This window comes from Panthera tigris, chromosome C1, assembly GCF_018350195.1.
Source record: "Panthera tigris isolate Pti1 chromosome C1, P.tigris_Pti1_mat1.1, whole genome shotgun sequence".
NCBI lineage: Eukaryota > Metazoa > Chordata > Mammalia > Carnivora > Felidae > Panthera > Panthera tigris.
In genome coordinates this window covers 7,741,767-7,747,766 of record NC_056667.1, presented here as the reverse complement: position 1 = coordinate 7,747,766, position 6,000 = coordinate 7,741,767, and the positions used below count along the sequence as shown (strand labels likewise).

General features: G+C 55.4%; 1 protein-coding gene across 1 annotated transcript in view; it reads left to right on the top strand.

Moving 5' to 3' along the window:
• The first annotated feature begins 1,245 nt into the window (after positions 1-1,245).
• CASZ1 (castor zinc finger 1) overlaps positions 1,246-6,000 on the top strand; it is a 120,670-nt gene continuing 115,915 nt past the window's right edge. The window contains exon 1 of the mRNA XM_042996023.1: positions 1,246-1,441. The gene's annotated coding sequence lies outside the window, so the exon portion shown is untranslated. The remainder of the gene's footprint in view (positions 1,442-6,000) is intronic.

Below are 6,000 nucleotides of genomic sequence, written 5' to 3'. Positions count from 1 at the left end.
CTAGAAGGTAGAGGGAAAGGGTGGTCCACGGTAAGAATGGTGTGCGTTGTCTTTTGCAGACAGCCCCATGGCCTGCCGCCTTCTTTAAGATGCAGACCCGGGTGGTGATTGCAAAACTGCTGAGAAACCTGTCAGGAACTGACTCCAGGGTGGGGCTGGGAGGAAACTGGATCCCGCTGCTGGCAGACTGGCTGCTGGAGAATCCGAGGCCCAGCATCGTCTGTGGGCCCCGGGCCTCCCAAGCGTGGGCATCTGGGCAGTGGGAGCATGAGTCAGAGGGGGCCCATAACCACACTGCCCTCTCTTTCTCCATCCACAAGCTAGAAGCCCAGTTGGCCAGGCATCCCAGAGATCTCTCTTTACGCTCCCCACCGAGGGAGGAGGATTTGCTTCTTTTTAGGGCTTTTTAAAAAAACACATTTTCTCCCTGATTATCACTCATGCTCATGGCTCATTGGAAAAGACAAAAAAAAAAAAAAAAAAAAGTGTGAAGAAAACAATTTAAAAACATGTAGCGTGGTCATTAAAAGCATGGGTTAGGAGAACAGAGGGACCTGGGTTCGAAACCCAGTTTTGCCCCCCGGCAGTGTGACTTTGGGTAAGTTCCTTAAGCTTGCTGAGTCTCAGTTTCCCCATCTGTAAAGTGGGGATGATGATCGTGTGCATCTTGGATTCACTGTGAGGATCCATATAAAATATCGAGCACCGAGCCTGGCACACAGCACGCGTAAACGTTAACTATTTTCGTTATTATGGTTAATAATGATTATTCCACTGCTTTGAGATATAATAGGCTTTTAAATTTTTTATGAAGAATTTTTTGTTTTTTTACATCGATGAGACTCTCTGTCTAACCCTGCCCCATCCAATACCGTAGCCTCTAGCCACATGTGGCTTTTTAAACTTAAATTAACTGAAATCAAGTCAAATAAAAAATTCAGTGCCACAGTCAACAGCCGCTGTGCACTGCAAGGACTCCGGAGCCACATGTGGCCAGCGGCTGCCATACTGGACAGCATTCTAAACAACAGAGTCATCTGGGGTTTCCTGCTTTGGGCCAATGTGTGTTAACGGCTGCATAATAGTTCATGATGGGGCTGAATCACCCTTCTTATTGGTGTGAGGCTTTGTCCCTGAGTGTTTGGAACATCTTCCGGGCTCTGACTGGACCTGCTGGGGTGGCCCGGCCCCGCACTGGTGCTGTGGCACTCTCTGATTGGTGCCAGGCAGCAAGGGGTTCTGGGAGGAACAGAACCTTGCCCACTGATTGGCTCCCAGTGGTGGTGCCAGAGTGAGGGGCGGGGCTCTGCTTGCCCCCAGTTGGCCCTGGCAGAGCAGGAGGAGGCTGCCTCCCCCGAGCCCCCAGTGTGTCCCCTCAAGCTGGCTCTTGCACACGGTCACCTCACAGGGCACAGACCAGGGAGAGGAGGACGTGTTGGAGGTAGTAAAAATGAGCACTAATGACCCACCCTCCAGTGACCTGAGAGTCCCAGGTGTCCCTGAGAGCCCCCAAGGACCACCCCCTAGCAGGAGCCCCCCCAGGGAGCAGCGGGCAGCCTTCCTTGGTGGGGACTGAATGCCTTGGCTGGGGGGCCAGCCTGCTCAGGCCTCCAGATCCTAGTGAGGGTCTTCAGGCTTCTGGAAGGGCCCCGAGTAAAGATGGCTGCGAGGTTGCAGGGCAGGGGTGCTGGGGATCCCAGGTCCAGGGGCAGCTCCAGGAAGACCTCGCGACGGCAGGTGACCGTCCTGTCACGGGTTGGTGGAGTGAGTGCATTGGGGTGCTGGGGTGATGCCGGGGTTGTGGCTCGAGCCTCTTCTCCAGAGGGGCCGTCCGCGCCTTCCTCACGCGGCTGAGGGCAGGGCTCTGGGTGGGGGGCTGTGGGCAGGACCGCCTGGGGAAGTGATCCCCGGAGCAGTGGGCAAGACAGAGAGGGAGCGCCAAAACCGGACCTGCTGATGTGGCCCTTTCTGCTTGCAGCGGATCATAAAATATGGCTCAGATTTTCATTACGGGCTCTATCGATTATCTTCTGGGACGGATGAATTATAGAGAACATTAAATTTTTTTTAAAAAGCAAGTGAGAGAGGAAATATCTGAATGAGTTTGGGTGGTCGATGGCAGAAAGGGCTGAGCCACCAAGCTTGCTGTGGCCTCCGTCTCCGAGCAGGGTGAGGACCAGACCACTCAGGGCAGGCAGCCTCTAACTCCAGCTTTCGGCCTCCCTGGAGCTCCGCCGGCCTGGCCTTGGCCACAGGGGAGACCTGTGCTCCCCTTCGCGCCCCTCGCCTGTTCCCCGTCCCCTCCAGGCATCTGGCTAGCTTCTGGGAAGGCAGACGATTGGGCTGTTCGCAGGGTTCTGACCCGGAAGTAGGACCTTTCCCAGGTCTTTGGGCCTCTCTTGCTGGGAGGTGCTGCTGTTGTCTGGAGGTGGCCGCCCGGGCGGGAGGGAAGGCTCACAGGGCCTTCTCTAGTCAGGGCTGGGATGGGGACTCCTGAAGAATGTGACCACCTGGGCCTGTGGGCCACCTCCACTTTTCCCTGCTCCTTGTTCCTCCCAGCTGCAGTCACTGGCTTTGGAGGATTTCTGTTTTCCCTTTGGAAGCTTGAGAAAAACATGTCTGGGTCCCACTGCTGTGCATTTCGGTCCAGTCTGGAAAGAGGGCCTCCCGAGAGCCCGTCTCTGCCTTGTTCCCTCCCCAACCCCTCCCCTTCCCCTTCCCTTCCCACGCGGTATCGTTTGAAGGTGCCACCCAGGCCTGGGTTCAAACCGCTTCTGAGTGGGTGACCTTGGGTGGGTTATACCCCTCTCTGAATCTTACGTCCTCGTCTATCCAGTTGAGACGATAGCCCCCCTCGTTGGGTTCTTGCGATGATTATACATATTGATGTATTAAAATCCTTAGCACCTACTGCTTAACAAACATCGGCTGTTATTTTCCTGGACTGTGGCGGAGCCTGGAAACCCTACCCCCGCCTTCCTTCAGCCTTTTTGATCTAGTATTCCATTTTATAGACAGGGAAACTGAGGCACGGGGAGGTGAAAGTCGCCGGCCCAAGATTACCTAAATTGTAAACGGCAGAGCCTGGATTCCTACCGGGCAGTCCGGCTCCAAAGCTTGTACGCTAAACACCGTGTGGCACTGCCCCCGTGATCTGGCAGGGTGACGTTACGTGTGTGTGCCTGCGCGAGTGCTCTCGCACGAGTCCCAGCAGCCCTGCCCTCCTGGTGGTCTCCGGCCAATCCCTCCTCCCGACCCTCCCACTTTATGTGGTTCCCTCAGGTCATTGGCGACCCCAGCATTTTCTGGGGCCCTGCTCTGAGTGGAGTCTATCTCCCTACCCCCACGCTGTCCTCCCCGTCCCGGCTTCACCTAGGCTGCCGTGAAAAGGTGGTGGTTTCCATGGATATCCGTCTCCCTCTGGCGACACGCCCTTTTTTGTATAACTCTGTTCCCTAGAGTTGATTGTTTTTGGCACACAGCTCTGTAAACTCATCCAACAATTAAAAGGGGGGAGGGGCGGAACAAAAAGGAGACAGTGACTGGGGTGAGCGATACGCAGGAGGGGCTCCTGGGGCGTGGGTCCCCTCTCTGTCCCCGGTCGGCAGCAGGACGGCACCTGAAGCGCAGAACGGCCGCATAACCCGCTGGCCGGGAGTTCTGCTTGCTGAGTTCTGAGAATTCACAGAACTCCACGTTTCCTTCCATTTGAGCTGTGTTCTTGCCCCATTTATTTCTCCGTCAGCAGTCAGGGGGCCCATGCGCGGAGCCAACAGCAGCCATCTCCGGAGGCCACCTGAAGCCCTGAGATGCCAGCTTGGACCAATTTGAATATCTGCTGCCCTTGTTTTGGTTAATTGTGTATGTGTTTGCTCTGTTTGTGTACCATCAAATACCTACTGCGTTGGGCGGACCCGTCGTAGGCCGTGTGAGATCACAGATGAAAAATGCAGTGAAAAACATTTTCGTGCCACAACACATCATGTAGGATTTTTGTATTAAGATGTGGATTTTTTTATTGTTTTTTTTTTTTTTTTCTTTCCCCTTTTCCATACAGCCCGAAGTTGGGCAACGTACACGTCTGTGTTTTTGTTTTCACTCCGGGTGGTTTCTGAAATCTGCTCATTAGGGCTTTGTCCTCTCCGCGTCCTAGCCTGACCTTCTACCCCTTTATCGTCTCTGGTGTAGATCTTTCTACAGTGGAGGTCACCTCCTGTTGTCTTCTCTCCCCTGGGGACGATGGGTGCCCTGGCCACACCCATTCACCCAGGTGCAAACTGGGCTCCCGAGTCCCTGTTTCTGAGTCCCACATCGCCAGGCAGACGGGCATTGCAGGTGGTCTCAGTGAGGGGGAGCCAGCAGAAATCCATCCTCATGGTAAAGCCCTTTAGCTTGCCCCTTGTCTGGAGAGAAGAAATGGAAGCCGTCCCATTCCCACAGAACCTCATGACTCAGAGTGGCCCTCTTCTGGTGGCCTTCTTGTCCCTGTCTCGCCAGATGACAGCAATGGGCTGCTCAGACCCCTTCCCCCTCCCGGAGGCCATGCCCGCAACTGGGACCCCATTTACCAAGTAGGTTCAGGGGTTTCTCCTGCCGACCGGGCACCTCACCATAGGCCTCACCTGCCCCCGTTCACAGCCCAGCCAGAAGGAAACACCTAAGCATTACCTTCGTCCTCCTTTGTGATCTCTGAGTGCTTTCTGCTGGCTCTCGGGGGGTTGATGGAGACCTGTGTGGGGGCAGGAGGACTGAGATACCGGAGGGGAAAGAGCGTTAGGTGTGGGTCAGTGCTGAGACCAGGGGTGGGGACAGAGAAGAACTTTGAAGTGATTTGGGCCCCGAGTCCGGGCCTGGGCTGTGTGACCTTTGGCGAGTCACTTCATATCTCTCTGTGCCTCCCCTCCCTAATCTAAACACGGGGCCCTAATGCTTCCTACCTCACTTTGTAAAGATTTGGCGAGATCACAACGCGTACGATACTTAGCGTGGTGCTCGACGAATAGAAGGCATCACGTAGGCCTGCCGGCAGATGGGGGTGAAAACCTCTCAGCTGCTGTGCCCTCCACTCCCGACGTGCTCTCTGTCACATAGTAGGAGCTCCGTCGATACTTACCGGCATCCTCTGGAGGAGGATCGGGTAACCGAGCGGTCCCCGTGAACCTGAAAGTTGCTCATTCGTGGCGCTAATGTTGGAGCGGGAAAACCAAGGTGCAGGCTGTGCTTAGGGGAACCAGAAGGAAGGGAGCCTGAAAACAGCCGGCGAGGTGTTCTGTCGCTGGAGAGGGATGACGCCGGGCCCGTCTGATCCTGACACGAGATCAGGGACTAGTTCAGCTCCACAAACACTTACGCTGCCCACTGTGGGCCAGCTGTTGTGCTAAATGCTGAGGACGCAGAGATAATTAGGACCTGGTCTCTGCCCTTGAGGAGTTAAAAACCCAACGGCGGAGACAGACTCGTGAACAAATTACTTTAGTCCAGTATGGATTTAAATGCCACAATGAAAGATGTGTGAGGAGCAGAGCAGAGAGGCATATGGCCTGTTTGGAGTGGATTCTGGAAGGTTACCTTGAAGAGGTGTGGAAGAAGAAGGTGGTGGTAGTCGAGGACATTGCTGGAGCACCGGTAACACCTTGCTCATCTCTTGGGGATGACCCTCCAGCCCTGCTGGGTAGGAGGGAGAAAGGTGTCCTCTCCATCTGTGAGGAAAGGGGGGCCCTAGGGAGATCATGTGGCCTGTCCCATGGTCCACGCAAGTTAGGTGGCCGGACTGGGGCTCAGACTCACATCTTCTGATTCTCGGCCCAGTATTATTTCTGTACCTACACATGGCTTCTCACCCCTTCACCCTGGAGCTGCTGGCCAGAGAGCTCTGTCTTCTGGGCTCTCCACCTACTGACCGAGATTCCTGCTGTTGCCACGGCCCCCGGGGCCTGTGCCGTGGGAGGGCCCCGACCATGGCAGGCCCCAGGGCCTGTGCCCTGGATTGGTAAATAGGTC